The sequence below is a fragment of the Parus major genome, chromosome 5 (assembly GCF_001522545.3).
Source record: "Parus major isolate Abel chromosome 5, Parus_major1.1, whole genome shotgun sequence".
NCBI lineage: Eukaryota > Metazoa > Chordata > Aves > Passeriformes > Paridae > Parus > Parus major.
In genome coordinates, this window is record NC_031774.1 from 37,810,012 (window position 1) to 37,828,874 (window position 18,863).

Below are 18,863 nucleotides of genomic sequence, written 5' to 3' on the forward strand. Positions count from 1 at the left end.
CTGATGCAACATTTAACAGATAATTTAACCTCTCGCAGTTGTATCCACAACTCCCAAAACAAAAGCCACGCATTCCTGATAGTTCAACCTCAACAGCAGCTTTGTTTGCAACAGAGATGTGTCCTTCTCCAAGTCACCAATCAGAGCATTAAAACTAGTACAGTCCTTAGCTTTCATTACAGTTAAACATAAAACTACTCAAACTATAGTAATGTCATATAGAGACTCAGCGGCTTATAATGGATTTATGAACAAAGAGCAGGTATATGTAACCTAATGTTTTCTAGCTGGATGGAAATAGATGTTCCTTCTTAGGTGGTAAATGGCTGTTGAGCAGCCGCATGTCCCAAAAGACAAAACAAGGAAAGGCCTTTTCCGCAAGGAAAAAGCAGTACTTGTGTTACATGAACACACTTCTCACCCTCCTGCAAACTGCTCACCTCATGTCTCTCAGTCCTCCCACTCCCCTCTGGCCCTAGCTGCATTCTGGGCCCATAGGAGCTGTAATGGACTTACAAGCTATGTAATTGCTGTGGGTGATTTCATCAGCGGCGGCCACGCAGCCTCAGGCCAGGGGAAGGTAATATTAGACGACAACGGAGCATCTGTTCAGTTTTATTTTAACATACCAGCCAGTCATGGAAAAAACATTTTTCCTAATTGTTGTTATGGACACCAGGATGACATTAATGTGGACAAAATGTCCATGAGCTACACTGCCACCCGTGACAGCAGGTATGGCAGGAGTCTATGGAAGTATCCATAGCAAAACTGGCCTCAGCTCTCTTGCAGTCCCAGCTCAGGTATTCACCCACTCATCATCAAAAGGAAATTGGCTCCTGACACGCAAGTAACTCTGCAGGGAAATTCCTGAATAGTTCATGGGCATTCCTCCTTTACAGAAGGAAAAAATATAGATCTTATACTGCTTTTTAGACTGTTGGCAGGTGAAGACAATCTAAAAAAATATTAAATTATGCAGAATGAGAAAATTTTCTGTACCTCTCTCTGTTCCTTTTTTAAAGCAGAAACTTATCCTCTCCTATGGATTTAATGCCATAAATTGTTGCAGCCAAGATGTTTATAAAAGACATGTTATCAAAACTGGAATCATCAAGAAATTGTATCAGAAGACACTGTTTATGTACAAGTATAATTATGCCAGTCTTTTCTCTTTTTTCCCCATTTTTCTTTCCCTCTTTTTGTTTCCTTTGCATAGATCCACTTAATTCCATCTCTTCGTGTGGGCAAAAGCTGACAGTTGCATGACAAGGAATGTTTCCCTTTATAAAAGCCTACTTCCTCTCAGTGTAGTTTTAGCCTCATTGAAATGTTTCCTATTAAGCTCAATCAAGGCAGCAATTATCTAATTACTCACTTATGCTTTTCCAGTCAAAAATTGTACAACCAAGCATATTAGAGGGCTGCATACATGTTTATTATTGTTTTTATATGTCCCTGTTTAGGTTTAAGAAGCAATCAAATATTTTTACAGTACTTTTATACTGCCCCTTAGTCTGTTTGCTACAATTTTCTACTACAGCAGGTCACAAAACCACTTCTATGCCTCCTACCATTTCCACAGTAGGTAGATGGTAATTTCAGAATCAAGTTACAAACTCATTTCATACCAATGGGCTTTGCATATATAAGTCTGTAAATAAAAAAATGATCCAAGGGAACTTTTAGGTCTTCTAAAATGCACCACACTTATGACAAAACCCAAGTGAAAACAGATTTTACAAGGCCTCCAAAAAACACACATCTTCTATACCTAGATATTTTCTTTAGAAGGATCCTTGAAATCAAGAGTATCAATGATGCAGGTGGTTTATATTCTTCAAATGAGATATGCAATGCACTTATTGCCATAAAGAACCATGGCAGCCAACCATCAATGACTAGGTTTTTTTACTAAAGTACAACAGACATTGCACTACATAAATGTATACCATGCCAGTCTTGGCTGGCTACCAAGTTCTTGCTCTATATGTAGAGTGCTATAATTTTGTTATATCTATGAAAAATACTCGTTATTGATAAATTATTTTTCAAAACTGTGAAAGTTTTTAATGTATGAAGCATTGTTTTAAAACACCTAACACCTACTTCCTCTTAAAAGGCATGAAGAGAATTGTATTAAAAGGTCTTCACACAATCTTCAGACCATGCAATACTTAATGACTTGAATTAATTTTAGTGATTATCTTTTCAAAAATGATTTGTGACTTTGGACACCACAGTTTCTGGGTTCATAACCTAACACACCATATACAGCTACATTTTCAAAATGGTACTGAGCAACCATCCATTGAAATCTAGATCGACCTTTTTTCCTAATCCCACTTTAAGAACTCAAAATCTATGACACTTTTTCAGTGGCACTTGAATTGCTTAGTTTGGACCATGAACATTTAAAGCTCTATTTGAAGCCTAGAAAGTTCATCCCAGGTCGAAAGTAATCTTGTTTTCTAACTGAGCCATCTCAGAGTGGTTCTTCCAAAATGATTTTAGCTATAAAACACAGTACTCCTTCAGTAGCCTCATGCTGGTTGGTATTCATTCAGAAACCTCTGTTCTGTAAGATTATAGCAGAAACACAGCCACAGAAAACTTCTGACCTATGTTGCAGAAATACCACAGCTTTGATTCTTCACATAAGGTTTCCTGCAAAGCGTGACAAGGATGACTGAAAAATTCCCTTTGATTTCATGTGGTCCATAAACAAAAGGCCAAAAGTCTTTTTATAACACTTACCAGTGTAAGAATAAAAGAACAGGACATACCAGCTAAACACTTGCTGCTTCCCCCAAACAGTGCCTAGAAGGGCACAAGACCCTAATCTCACCTTCATGTCAGTGCTGGGGAGACACTGTGTTCATGTCTAAGAGAACAACAGTGATCTCTGCGGCAGGGAAACCTCAGCTTTCCTGCAGGGATTCTGTCTTAGGCTGCAGAACATAAACCACTTCAAGCCCATTCACCCTTTCCTCCTTCTCAGGCCACAGACAGATTGTAGCTATCAAAGACAACTTGTTGCTTAAGTTTCAAGTTACTTTATCAATAAAGACTGCTTGAAATTCATGGGAGTGTTTAACCATATTAAATAGGAAGCAAAAAGTGCCAAATATTAAGCATTTCATGAAGACAAAACTACTTATCAGTCAGGGTGTAGGAATTAATGTTGCAGAACACAATTCTAGAATTACAATTGCATTATCCCCTGTGGATGAGACATGCTACATGTACATGATTTTAAAGCACACACACACAGTGAGTCTGGAAACACTTAGCAGTGACAGCCTGCACTGGTGTGTAGGAAACATCTTTAATTTCTAGACCCAAGACATCTGGGACAAAAGTTGAACTAAATTGTGTTCATCACATGGCTGCCCTTTATTAGCTTGCAGACTATAATACTTCTTTGTCATCAAGCTTTGAACATATCCTGTTGTCTTTTAAAGTGAAAATGTTCATTCTTAGGAGAAAGGATATTTTTACAGAAAAAAAAGAAGGAATTTCAGTGTTGTCATAGCTAGAGTGTAAATGGATACTCATACAGTATTTCATAAATTCATGAAATGCACTATTTTTCCCACCACCTGACTGCAATGTTGTTTCATATATATTATCAACAAAAATACAGCTGCCTGGAGTTTCTGGAAGATATATGGAGAGAGCACATGCTCGCACCCATATACATGAAGGTAATATCCATGTAAAAAATTGGAGAGGTATGTAATACCCATGACTGCATCGCCTGCCCACTAATCCAGCTCCCTAGGAGTTACTCTAACATTCCAAACTACTGAGCAGCTTCAAGAAGTTGCCACTGAAAGGAAAAATAATAAAAAGAAAAGAAAAATAAGGAAAACAGCCCTAAACCTCCAAACATGACAAGTCCTTCTCCTTTTCATTTTCTCTTGCATCTCTAAAAAATATTTCTCTAAATTAAACAACAAGCCACCTCCATCTGAACAACAAGAGAAACAAAGCCAATTTTAACTGAATTTTGAATTTCTACCTTTAGAAATGGCACACCAAAATCCAGCCCTTTTCCTGATGGAGTTTAACATTAGAATGGTATTGACTAAAAAGATTCATTCTAATAACTTCAACTATGATGAACTGTTCCAATTTTAAAAAGCACTGAAAGAGTCAGAATTCCCAACATCCCAATGCAATGATTGCTATATCCTTAAGACTGAGCACAAAGAAATAGTCAAGCTGAACAGACATTTTAATTCTGATTTAAACCCCGCCCCCTCTAAGGGCAAACCTGCGGTAATTACAGCAAAAATATGTTAATGTAGTTCTTTATATTACAAGAGAAAGACATTCTTTATATCTGTATCTTTATTAGGGCTTTTCAACAATAGAAAACTTTTTGTTGCCATCAATAATAATCTGTCCAGCACAGAACATGGTAAAATAAAGAAAACTTCCTAGAGGATTTTGATGCATAAAAATGTTTAATCTCATAGAACACTCTATGGTATTACTGTAGTTCCCTGTATAAATAAGTCTGTAGAGCAGGTACACCTCAGCTTTAATAAGCTGTGGTCCCTGTATTTGATGTTATCCATAAGGAGATTTTATGGTTTTGTTCACTATCTCATGTCTACACAGTGATACCAAGTCCTCTAAACAGCTCATGGATGTAACACGATGCCAAGAGGAGTGGTGTTCAATTCAAGTTTTAACTGTACAGAAGGTAGATGTTCCAGCAGAGAAGTTGTCAGCCAAGAATTCTGGTATGGAAGACTATTTTCTGAACTGTTTATTCTTCTGTTGATAAGCTATTTGGATGATGTAAAACATGTTCTACATTTTTGAAATATAAACTAACACCAACAGTCTTGACTCTATGAGCCCAACACAGCTGCCACAAGGCTAATAATTTTTTTTTTCACTGCTGGGGTTATCAAACACTGGAATAGTCTTCCCAGATCAGCTGTGGAATCTTGGACTTTAGAGATATGGCAACTCAACTGGATATGGCCTGAGCGGTCTCATCTGACTTTGACCTGCTTTAAGCTGCACCAGATCACCTCCTTATAACTAGAATATTACAGACATGTAAGTGCTAATTGTAATAGCAATACTATTAACAACAAACTGAGTCTGCAAGACAAAAAGCTCCACTTGATATGCACACTGAAAAAAGTAAAACATCTCAAAATTTCCTAGGAATATGTACACCAAGTAGTTGAATTTTTTTGATTACACCTCTGTTTGTATTTCCTTGCTCTCATAAATAGAGATCTCCCATGACCATGAGCTCGATACTATTGAGCTGGAAATTAATTCCGTCTCATTAAATAGTTTAAATAATACATTTGAATGAGGATAAATTTTTAATTTAAAAAATTTAATTTAATTCTAGTGATTACTTGGATATCCAGAACAAAACTGACTCCTTTTACCAAAATAACACTGAAAAATATAGAGGATTTTAAAGTTGTATGGACTAGATTTTAAGACAAGTTAAGGTGCATACAAGCAATACAGATACCGAAAGAAAATGCAAATAAAAAGGCACTGTATTCTATTAGGATTAAAATTATATAAATGCTAAATAATTAATGAAATAATTGAGTAAGATTTCTATTTTCATGGCATAAGTTAGTATATGGAGAATTTTGGCAGTTAAAACCAATAGCAGTAGGAGAATAAAGTATAAACCATAGTATTTAACCTAAAAAAAAACCTCATACTGTTGAGGATTGATGCAATGGAAATAAATGAAATATTTATTAAAAATAGCTACTACTTATTAATTTTTCCTGAGGCCAATAAAATTGAAATGTAGAAATGTTAAGAGAGAAGAGGGAAAGGACAAGGAGAACTAAAATCCTTCAAATCTTTAAATCATTGCAAAGTCAATAAGACCAATGGGGATTGAGAACATGACAAAAGTCCCAACTGTACACGTAAAATGAAAGAATGGATAAAACATATGTAAAACATGAACATTTTTGTATTAAAAAGACCAGTGTTTCAAATATTACAGCTCTGTCTGATTAGCAAACTGATATAAGAATAGTGAAGGCTGGAAAGCACGATCTGTACCATTTGCCTCACTGATTCTCAAGAAAAACATGATGTCAGGGTCCTGATTGTAGGTGGTCTTTGAAGAGAATATGTTGATTTCACGTAACACAGGCTCAATTTAAAATGTAAATTGGAAATGTGGAAATAGACAGTGCACATCCAGAGCACAAACCACACGATATTACCTTTGTACACAGATATGTAACAGTGCAAATTCCTCCAAATTAAAGGTTAAACTGCTCCCAGAGGAAGAGCAGTCTAGCCAGCCCCACAGCAATGTAATCACGTTACAGACCCCGGAGGAAGTTAGAAGCCATTGGGACAATCGCCTTCGGACTCCACTGTAGAGCAAGACACTGCTGCCAGTAGCTGATTTTCCACAAGCAAGAATCTGTGTTTAAAAACAGTTCTAATCCATTTTGCAGCAAGCACCACAGCCTAAACACTAAGATGAAGCTGGAAACGGTCAAAGTCTAGCTGCCTTATTCATGTGGAACTGCTTCCCATGTTCTCACTAATAAAAATTTAGCCAGTGTAGTTTTCCTTTTGTTGTTTCACAGAGGATATACTGTGTTATACCTGTTATTGTATTACTTTTGAGAGTGTAGCATCTGGAAATTCATACTTCTAGTTGTTATTTCTTTTTTTTTCCTCTTCTTTTTTTTTTAAACTTTATCTCCCTTTGGAATTTTCCATTAAATTATCATCAAATAGAGAAATAACTTGGCTTCCCCTCTTCTATTAGTTTCACAACTCCAGCTTGCTCATGTTTGCCTTCTTGAATTCCTGGCAACATTACATCCCACTCCAAGCACCACAGGCGAAGGATGAACCTCTACTTGTGCAATTATCTCTGGGACACAGCCACAGGGGACTCATATGGCATTCTGGAAGGCAGGGGATTAATCTCTTCAGGCTGGAGGGAATTCAAGCCACATCTACTTTTTGTGCTTGTCAATCAGGGCTGCTGTATCCCAGTCTCAGAAGACACAGTCTCAGTTTGGATCCCAATTGGATGAAGCACTCACACTTTAAAACATGCACCTCAATGGAAAAGTGGACCAAGAATCCTCCCATTGTCCCAATGTACCAACTTTAAGACACACTTAATTTTTTCCACTGTCTGCTCCAGTTGCTTAACTCCTAACTCTGTGTTCTTGTTATACTTGTACAACTAATTTTCAGCTACTGTCATTCTTAAATTGAGGGCAGCAGGTAGGTGTCCTGGACATTTCCCTGTAAGACTGTTTTTCTATCACTCCCTAATTTGATGCTGCAGACACCTAAAGCTGCCAATCCCTGGCTCCAGCCATAGTGGATGAGAACACTGTGAGTCTAATGACACGATTTGCTAGCAGCTGTGCCTTGAAGTCAGCAGGAGAGAAGCAGTACTTTGTAGTAACAGCACCATACAAAACAACCATAAACAGCACATGGCTACTTTATTCTGTCTATTCCTGAATCTCACTTTGCTCCTGATGTAAGTCTATGCTGTAGTTCAACTTCTGGCAGTCAAATAATTACAGAGGACTTCCAGTCTAGCCCTGGCAAGCTCCTTCCAAAGATCTAGAAACTCACTTCAAAAGAAACTGCCACAGAGCATTTTCTCTAGTGGCTTTTCATTCAGTTTGGCATAGCAGTCACCTTTTCTGTCCAATTGTTTCTCAGCTAAGAGCACATCCTTTTCTCAACTGCCAGCTAATTCATTTATTTGAGACATGCAGCCAATGTCATACTTTCCAACTTGCTTAAAACTCAGTCTTATAACACCTTCTCTCACATGAGGACTCATTACTGGGGTTCAGTATAAAGTCATATTTCCTTTAGATTTAGTCTCAGCAAAAATAATTGTCTGCTAATGCAAAAATTGCCAAAGCATGTTAAATAGCGATGTGAGAAAGGAAACATCTTTACATCTTTACAAAGTAAACATCTTTACATCATGGAGTAATTGATGATGTGAAGAAGCCTAACAATTACTCCTTTTTTCAGTCACGAAACACAATATATCTTCAATATTATATAGGTACTCCTATATAACTTCATCTAATTCTCCTGAAAAGCTTTATTTATAATGGCCTTTCACAAAGGTGCTAAGGATGGACCCAATGATGTCAGATTTTGAGAACTCTCAATTCCAGTTCATTTTAATGAGAACTCAAAGTATCCTCAATGTTCACCCTAACTTCTAGTTATGACCTCGCAGTCACACTGGAATGCCTGAACCCTAGTAAAATTTTGCAAAGACATACACTGCACTAAATTAAAGCAGATAGGTTTACCCTGTTTTCAATTCACTGTTAAAAATGTCCATGTTCCTGCTCTCTCCCTGAGTCTAATCCCTTTCTACCTGTTTTCTCTCTCTGTTTTATTCTACTGCAGTGACCAAGGAAAAAAACAAAAGCACAAGCTCATGCTAAAAAAAATGAAATGTCTTCCCATAGCATTCAAGCTTCACATTATTTTAGATGCCTGACTCTCTCTGCACAATACTGTGAACTGTGATTTAAGTTTTGAGAATATTCTGGTACTACACAGTTACAGGTTTTTAGAGGATAAAGAAGCAATATTTCCTACTGATCCAATTTATCTGAAATGTATTCATTTTCTCGTCCTCCCAGCAGGATTATAGAGACAGGAAGATTTGAATTCATACCAATATGAATTAGAAATCTAATATTAAAAGTAAACTAACAGAATGTATAGTTTCTCACAAGCTGCAGTTAATACATAGCAAATACAGGCTAAATACACTGTTTCCCAGAGATAAGTGAGGTTTTCACCTACATTTCTATGAGAAGTGGGAATACTGAAGCTTTCAGACTTCTTGCCTCTCCTACAGCTGGAAACAGTGATAGGAACTGTAAACTCAGTTTGGAGGAGGACAGGCTGAGGGCATCTGCCTCAAATTATGTTGGGAGCAACTGTGACATAGTATGCTTGTGCTTAAATAGATGAATTTCAGTGCACTGCCAAGATTATGATTTCTAGTCTGTCTCAGTCTCTACCTCTATTTCTTTTGGCTCTAAGCAAGGCAGAACCAGAGACGCTATATGACTTTCCTAGAGAAATAAAAAGGGCACAGCCACAGAATCCAGTTATCTCAGTTCAACTAGTTAACATGCATCAGCTGAACCATGGTAACTGCTTTTGTACCCATGCTTAGCCCTAGGAAGACATGCTTATTTGATTTGCAGGCCAAACTATTGACAGAAGGCTAAACTGTAAAGCAGTAATAAAATGTTCTTAACATTGAGCTTTTGGAATCTGAGCTAGAATTAAAATTGAGGATCACTAAGCTACTCATTCTGCATATTGGTTTTAGGAATCCCATGGAGCAGTACCAAGGAATACACCACACTTGCATTTATTTCTCCCAAGAGTCTGATATGATATATCAAGAGCTGAATGGGTACACAGTAAAGTGCTCCAAAATTACTCTGTAGTAAACAAAAGTCAGCTTACAGGTTTGGGTCCATCTTGCATGGATTTATTCCTGTGTTTATCTTTAAAAGAATGAGAAGCTTACCAGGGCTAATGGGGCTACTTAAGTGTGTAAGACACTCCAAAATCACTAGCCTAGTTTCCTTGCACTGAGGAAGCCTTAAAACTATGCTATTTATCACATGGGGTGGCACTTATCTCATCTATCACCTTGGGCAAAAAGTCAGGCAACTAGTCTAAGGAAACAATGTCCCACTAAACCAGGACAGAAAAAAGTTTCATGGGAGAACATTTGCCCTCACTTTAGATACCAATCTTAGGACAGTTTTGGACAAGATGCCTCTCACTGTGCACTTTAATACAGGAAGCTTAGATAACTAGCTTAGACTAGACACTGAATTTATGCATGGATAAAATTAAGGAAACCTCTAGAAACTCAAACCATGTGTGAAAACTTCAAAATGTAGAATTGGTCACTGAATGTAAAATTATATTAACCTCATCAAGAGAGCCAGATAAAGAGCAATAGAATTAAAGCAAACAGAACCACCAAAACCATTCATTGTTGATATTTTGGTTTTATTTTCTATTTTTTAAAACTGAGTGCATTTGAAATCAGTACTTCATTAACAAGAATCATACATACATATATTCAAATCTACCACATGCATATTCTTTTTTTAATATATATTTTTAAGTACTTGTGATAACTACAAATTAATATAGTTCTGCTGCCATAGGAACATTGATCCCCAAAGAAGTCTGACTAAAACAAAATAATTTTACATATAAGATTTCTCAGGACTCTGCTCTCCCTGTGAGAAACTTCGGAGGAAAGGAGAAACAATGGTTGTTTTTTGACTTTTTTTTTTTCTCATTCAATAAAACAGAACTGTTACTTCTTTAGTAACAATTCAAATACTGTGGTTTAACTACAAATATGACCTCCAAAATGAAAATCTAGAAAAGAGGAGAACTCTATTTTAATCTGGTGTTTTTGAAGTAAACATTTATTTGAGAAAATTCTTAGGAATTGAAGCATATTGAACAACTGATGTACAACAGCAAGAAAACTGACTTTCATGCAGGACATTTTCTAAATCAGAATATTTTCTTTCAGATTTGGGAGAAAAGTTCTGAAAAGAATCAGTTTTTAATTTTTCTCCTTACCTTTTCTCGATATCCAAGTTTTTTTACCTGGTCTGAAGGAATAAGGAATACAAGGTATTCCCACACAAATTATTATACTGAAACCAAAAAGGTGGTGATGAGGACTTATTTCAAAAGGCCTATATGCACCCTACTCTTAGTTCTATTAAAAAATTCCCTAGCAAATTCCAATGACAGGACAGGACTTTCTAAGACACACCTCACATGCACACCTCTCCACTTATGATTATCCTATGTGCATAAAATAGAAACATGCATAAGGAAATAAAATATTTATTGATGCTTTAAGAACATTTAGATGAAAAAATATAACAAAGCACATAGCATATTATTCAAAACTCACTGCATCAAGGTAAAACAGAAGTATTATTTAAAAAGTATTAGGATTTTAACTTAATTCTTCCAGAAAGAGGAAATCTTTCATTAGAATGAAGAGAATTTTTCAAGTCCTTGAGTACTAAGTGACTCTCATGCTCATAAGTTAATAGCGTCAGACAATGCCCCAGTTTCACAGCCTAGTCAGCTTTGTCAAGCTCCTGGCATGCTGAAGAGCTGTTCTTCCCAGTACTCAAGGACTCACATGATGAAAGAGATGTAAGTAATGACTTCTTTCATGGAGTTACCACCTTGGTGCTTGAGGTGCATGTAGGAACACACTCGCACAAATTAAAAGATTCCTGCTTTACAATAAAAGGGGACAAAGAAAAAAATGGAAGAACATTGTGTTTTTTAAAAAGTTAACTAACTTTTCAAGTCAAGATTGAAGTGCATTCTTAAAAAAAAAAATAAATGCAAAAACTAAGAGAAACAATTCAATTCACTTATACTGATAAAAACACTACTACTCAAGCTGCCACTCTTTCACTGTTTTCCAGTGTAGAGAATACCCCAAAAAAATGAGAATTGCAAGAGCTCATTTCTTCCTTGCTTACAGGACCTCAGCAGTGAAGACAAAATCATCTTCCTTTCCTCAATAATTTGTACAATTCTTCTAGATTTGTAGTTGATTATTTACTAAAAACTAAGAATCTTTCTTCTTGCTAAGGAGCAGGTGGATGTAGATTCCCGCATTCCTGGCTACATGGTGGGACAGAATTTGTGCTTTGTTTTATACTGTAACCTTATTCCATTTCTCTGGCTACCCTGATACTAGAGTAATATTATTTGAAATTAACATGAAGACAACACCTTAAGCATTTGATTTCACTATGTGTAAGCATAGGTGAAGTATTGTTACAGTTAATATTAAAACTATACTGGGCATGTGAACTTCACTGTCAGACTTGAGCCTGCTGTGATGTGATAAATGAAAGAGCCATAAATCTCTGCCTGTCTTCGGCTGGCATCCAACTGGAAATTGATCTCCCATCATTTTTCTTTAAAGCTTAGGTCTAGAATCCTGGCCAACATTTCCTTTCTCAATAAAACAGGGTCAACACACCTTAAGATGTAAGAGAGCTGCAACTGAACTTATGGCAGATGCCACATTTGCCTACTCACAGCACCACCAATAATGACAAATGCTACTTTGTAAAAGACTCCTCAGTACTGAAAAATAGTATATAAAACCATTTTTAATATGCATGTATATATAAAATGGATTTTGAACCTAGGCAGTTTTGTTTTGGTGGGTCCCTTAACATATAAGCAGTAAAAGTTACAGGGATGTTTTATATTCCCAGCTCCTCATAGAAATGGATTGGGAAAGCTGTTTCCAATACTTTGCCAGTCTACATTTTAATAGGGAAAAATAACTGCTGATTATTATGAAACAATGAGCCACATTTCAAGTAATCCAGCCAATCAGTAGAAAGGATTTGAGGCCTTCTGGTTTATATTTGTGTGCAAACAGCTGTATTTCATTTTTTAGCCTCTTTGTTTTCCAAAGCTTTTTAACTTTTTGTCAGATAAAATCCCTGTTGTCATGGTGGCCAAGACACCAGCAAAATTAGGGTGGAGGAAGGGTGAGAGTTATAGTGGAATGGAAAGCCCCCTGGGTTGAAGTCTTTAAAAAAAACAAAAAAACAAAAAAAAAACACCTCCCAAAAATAAAATGAATGTGTAGAATAAGAACAGTTCATCTGTAGGTAAAACATTGACTCCAGAATACATTACTTGGAATTGTAAATACTGGTTATTATTGTGATCTTGAATCACATTGATAGCTCCCTGCTAAAAAGTAATATAAAAAAATACTCTATCACAGAAAACTTGACATCATAAAATTCCTAACTTCCTAATTTTGCTAACAACTTATGGCTTCCTTGGGAAAGTGTTTGGATTTATTTTAATAAAGCAGTTGGGGAAGAATGAACACTGGAAGAATTCCAGCTGCAGTACGTGCAGTTCTTAAAAATTAAAAATAATAAAATAATTTCATGACTTTGTAGCAGTTTATTGCCTCTTTTGAGATTTACTTAAAAATTTAATAAGTTTTTTGCACTATAAAAACCTGAGTAGAATTTCAGTAGGGTCAAAAAGTCTAAATCTAGCTGGCACTGCAAATTAAAATGATCTTGGTATTCCCAGTTCAGACCTCCTGGGACAGAAGTTAATGCCACAGAACTACTGTACACAGAGTATAAATCTGTGCTCCATATTCCAAGTACTCCATGCACTGGGCTTTCATGCTGTCTTGATCAAGCCTATATTTTAGTGTTATGGGAAGCTTTGATTAGGAAAGTACCAAAAATAATTAAAGGACTCAGCAGACAGCCTAAAAAAAATAATATATCATTTAGGCAATGGCCAGAAGTCTGAGCAGAGAGGGGCAGAAGTCACAGGACAGTGCATGAATTCATCTGTGCTTTCACTCTCTTCAAAAAACAGCCACTTCAGAGACCACAGAGAACATACAAAAGAAAACCCTGGCATTTAAATTCAGTAGGCCAAATTCAAAGACTTGCTCAGAACTCTCTGACCTCCAGATATAGCCTTATCATGGCAAACACAGAAAGCAGTTAAAGTAACCTTTTAAATCTTTTCTCCTTGATATGGCCCAAGTTGACCCTCAAATTCCATGGGATGTTTTGTTAGAAACTAATCAGAAATGCAAAACGTACTTCTTGAAAATTGTTTATGTTCTATGTAAAATTGATTTTTTTTCCCTTTAATACTAAAATTTGGTCCATCTGTTGAGAAAACAAAATATTCTAAATATATACAGAGAGTAGAACTGCTTCATTCCACTAGCAATATCCTGTGGTAGATGCATTTTCATCAGTATGTTTGTCTTGCAGACAAAATGAATATCAGATGGTGGTTCTGAAAAAGGGCAGACCTAACATGAGGTGATTAGTTTCAAAAACAGATTTTTATTCTTGATAAATTATTACCAAATACAATCATCTGTTGATTGAGGATATAAAACAGATTGGTCATACCATAACCCACAGGTTAAATGAAAAACGGAAATAATAAGTTTATTTAACATAGTCTTGCATTAAGTTCCTGAGCAGTGCAAATCTAAGGCAAATAATTAGATTTCCAATTTAAAGATATATATTTGTTAAATCAAACATTTCTTGAGGTCATCGATGCTTTTATTTGCTATTCTATCCACATTGCGTGCTACATATGCACACAGGCTTTTACAAATGTGTATAAATACATCATTTCAACTTGTAGCAAATGATTCATATACTTTTTACAAGACTTATCAAATGGAAATGCCATTGACATGTTATTCAATTAAAGTTGATAATCTATTACATTTGTAGATTATTTGTGAAGAAAATATAAGAAAACCACTCATCTACAAAAATAAATTAAAGTTGAGTACTACTAAGAAAATGAAAGTGTTTCTTCCGCCAGTAGGAGTCCTAGAAGCAAAGAATTTTGCCTTTATAAAAGCAAATCACAACAATACTTGCCTAGTAAATATTACTGAAATCATGGCACAATTAAATATGGCATTTGAGGAAGAAATTATGCTCCTCCAAAACTATCTTCTTTTATCTTAAATCAATTATAGCTGCACCATGTTTAATATGAAGATGAAAAAAAAACAGTGACCCAAAGTTTTCCCAACATTCACTTACAGCTAAGTAAAAATTCTGACATATGATCATATTTTCATTGGATTCCATGACAGGTAGTTATCTAGGAAACATTCCCTACATGAAAGTTCTCATGACAATGATAAAGTTACAGCCATGAATATAAGCATTCCAAATTTAGCAGTATAAACTTACAAAATGAATTCACAGAAATTTCCCATTCTTAGAGACAGTTCTCTGACAAGATTTTAAAAACAAAGCTACATGCTGACTAGAAGTGTTTACCTTCTTTATTATTCATCATTATTCATTATTATTATTATTCATTACCTCGAATTCTCCCACCAACCATAAAACTTATTTTGTTCTTCTGTTAAAACTTCTAAAATATATGCTAAGTCAATAAAAAGCTATTGGTTTGCTTCTGTTTTAGTTATTGTGCAAAATTTTCACAGATAAGAAAAGCTTCACCCTCACATGCTCCAGCTCTTAGTCGCAGATTTATTCTTACAGCATTCGACAATCATACAAATTTTTACCATGATGATGGAAAAAAAAACTTTCATAAACAGGTAAGTGGTTTTGGAGATTGCTTCTGAATAGGGACAATTGAATTTTACACTTCCTGTAAAGCACTTGAAAGTAGCAAAGCACATAAAGTTTTGCTGATGGTTAAATTACAATTCTGGGTTTGTTTGGGTCTTCTTTTTTTTTCCCAATAGCCTGTAATTCTGCAGTAGGTATCAGAATTTTCTAAATTATTGTTATATATTTTAATTAGGAAATTATTATATTTCAATTAGTTAATGAAACTCTTACTATTTAGAAAAGAATTTTTATGCCCTTTTTGTTTATTTATTTTTGAATTTTTGCTAGTCAAATTATGATAATAGTAACTTATTTTATTTTATTCAATGGTTTTGCATCTTCATGGCAGACTTTTTCCAGATGGGAATTAATGGGGATCCCTAAGAAGTTTATTGTGGTTTCTAGCCAATGGAATCTAAATATTTCTTGTACTGACTTTTGAGTATCTTCTGTTCATTCCAAATGCTATTACTCTGGATTCAATATAATTGACCCTTAAGCCTGAGACTCCTCTGAATATCATCATAGTTCATAAGGCATGAGGCACACTGAAGTAAAGGGATCAGCAATCATCATTAGAACATCATTCATATGAAGCTTAATTCTTCCCTCCTTATCAAACATCTGTATTTATTCTCCTGTTGTAGCCTTCTCCATACCCCACTCCTGATTTTTTGCATGGAGGAGGCTCCATGGTTCCTGTCAACTGCACAGGGGATTGACTCTTCACAGACTCTTTGGGGAAGTGTACCTTTTTTGTATTCTGCTGTAAGCAACATTCAGGAGAGCACCTACCTCTGATTATTATTGCATTTGCCATCTTTGAATTATGAAACCAAGACGTCAAGTAAAATTATGCAAATAAATTTGTATCAGACAGGAACGATGGAATAAACAGTATGAATGGGAAAATTCAAAAAAAGCATCCAAAGACTTTCTCTCTTTCTCTCCCCATATTCCTAACAGCCAATAAACCAAACTCCTACAATATCAATGACTGACAATTCATATCAGCCAAGTAGAAGCTCAGGGAGAATTTGTCAGCATATACTATTCGGAAGAACAGAATTCCTTCACTGAAATGGAGTCACCATCTTAGGCCACCTTTTCAGGGGACCTGCAAATTAATACATGGACTAAATCTGTGGTTTTCCTATACATTCTCTAACTATTTAACAATGTACCAAGGAATTACCATCTTACACAGGCATCCTTAAGAAGTTTAAATAAGGATACTCTGGTGTTTTCTATTCTTCCTCTCTACTCTCCCTCAAAAGCTTCCTAAGTTTAGTTATGAGTATGGCCTTATTTTAGCTGGTAATTTTCACAAAATAGAAGTATCATTGCTGCAGAGACAAATTTAACCATGCTTAACTTAGCAAATAAATCATTTGAACACAACATTACATAGCTCCTGAGGATCATAAAGTTGGTCTAGCATGGAGTTGTCACTAAGAACCAAAGACAAATTACATTTCCACTAACCAAATAACTTCCTATCAGTGGGCTCAGCTGTGACAACAGAAATGTTTGTCTTCTCTTTTTCTGCTCTAGGACTAAGAGCCAAAAGAATGCCCAGTCAGCACTGTGGATGGTCCCACAAAGAAGCTCACTCTCTTGACTTTTCCACGTTGAATTTTTGGTTGTGTTTTTATTTAGTATGCTCCAGACAGCATGTTTGATCTGTCACCTTAAATAAGGTGAACAAGTGGCAAAATCTGCACCTGCCTCACATCTCATAACGTGAGATTATGCAGTGTGCTGGCTAAATATGTACAGGTTTTGCTGCCAGGGATGAAAGTATGCAAGAATATCACTCCTCTATGATTGAAAAAGTACAAAAATAATGCACAACTCTTTCTTCCTGTAGGCAATGTCAATGAAACTCAAACCAATTTTTTATCTCTAGCATCAGCGGAGTGTGTTCACATGTCTCTGCAAAGGAGATTTCTGTGAGTTTTCTAAATATCTACCACAGGTTTTACAACTTTTAATGAGAAAACAATTATCAAAAGCACAGTCCGTTTTCATGAAAATTTTCTCTTTAGCCCTCTGGGTTCCAAAGTGTACTGGCTTTTTTCCTTCATGGCTCTAGGCAGAGACAGAAACCCTAAAACACAGGTATCAGCTAAGTAAAAACAGGACAAGATTTACTTGTTTGTTTGTTTTGGGGGTTGTTTGCACAATGAAAGACCCCATATGGGAAACTAAAAAAGAACTTTCAGATCCTGGCTGAGACAACTGCAGAGTGATAAACTGCAGGCAGAAAGAATGGAAAGGGACTTCAGAGCACAAGATTTAAAAACCCAGCAAGTTTAGGCTTCCTCTTGTTATGCAGAAGTTAGCTGAGGGATATGAAATAGTCTAGGGCTTCAGGGGAGCCTAAGAATAACCACCAGGGGAAGATCACACTCTCTTTTCACCTAAGATTCTTTTACAGATGTAAGGAATTAGTTAGAGGCTTGGATCAAAATCAGAGCTATTTTCTGCAGTTCATCATGTAACTGAAAAAACACTCAAAAAAATTCCCAACCTTGCTTGATATACAATTGTAAAAAAGTAGTAGAAAGAAATGTGTCCCTATATCTCACCATTCTGTTTGCATGCAGAAAAAGTTCCAGAGTGTCAGAGGAGCTGCTCTTTTCACTAACCAGCTCAGTACTTTTTCTGTTGAAAGCTATTTTACATTCAGAAGGATGATGGGTTTTCAGAGACAATGGATCAACAGCCCATTTCCTTTGACTCTAGTGAAAAGGCCAATTTTATAAGGGTTGAACGCATAAATAAAGATAGGACAGTAGCTAATCTTTATTCCTCTTTTGCTTGAACATCAACATATAATTTTAGCTTTAGTTATGTTTGAAAAAACTGGTCTTCACAACAACAAATTAACAGGAAGATGTCTTGGACAGCACTGTCAGGCTATCCATAAATACACTGCACAACTTCAGTCAGCATATGTTGTTTCTATAATTTGATACATACATGGATTTATCTCAATGGTGATATTGGGTGCCATAAAGTTCTAACTACACAGTTAGCTTCTCTTTTGAGTATTCATTTATAACTTATGAGCAACAGTATCAACAACATACAACAGTATAACACAGGATGAAGACTTCACACAAAAGCCCTTCTAAAGAATGAGCACTCTACAGAGGTGCTTTTCTAGAAACTTAATCCTTCAGAAAGAATAATTTCCAGGCTCTAGAGATCATTTACCTTCCTCAAAAGCAAAAATTATACCCTGGCAAATCCATTTAAATTATTTTTAGAGCAAGCCTTTCAGCCTTTTGCTTTCAGCCTTTCCATAGCTACACAGGAAAAGCAGGGCACAGCATGTGCAATGGTTATGAGAAACAAAACAGGGTCACCCAGAGCCCGACAGGCAGCCAGTGTAATGGAAGTGAGCAAGTGTTTGGTGAAACCCAGGATCCAAGACAGTTACACTGCAGATCTCTCTTCACTCAGATCAGCTGTCTCCCTGACTTTACCCACTCCGGACTTCTTAGTTCTGCTCCAAACTGTCTCTCCTCTTGTTGGTGGTGCTTTTTCTATGAAGTAAAAGTCCAGAGACATTTGCTGACAGTGCTGAAGATGAAATGAACT

At 36.0% G+C, this 18,863-nt stretch overlaps 1 protein-coding gene across 1 annotated transcript in view; it reads right to left on the reverse strand.

The window, feature by feature from the left end:
• SLC25A21 (solute carrier family 25 member 21) overlaps positions 1 to 18,863 on the reverse strand; it is a 235,331-nt gene that overhangs the window by 158,671 nt on the left and 57,797 nt on the right. The gene's annotated exons all lie outside the window — the stretch shown is intronic.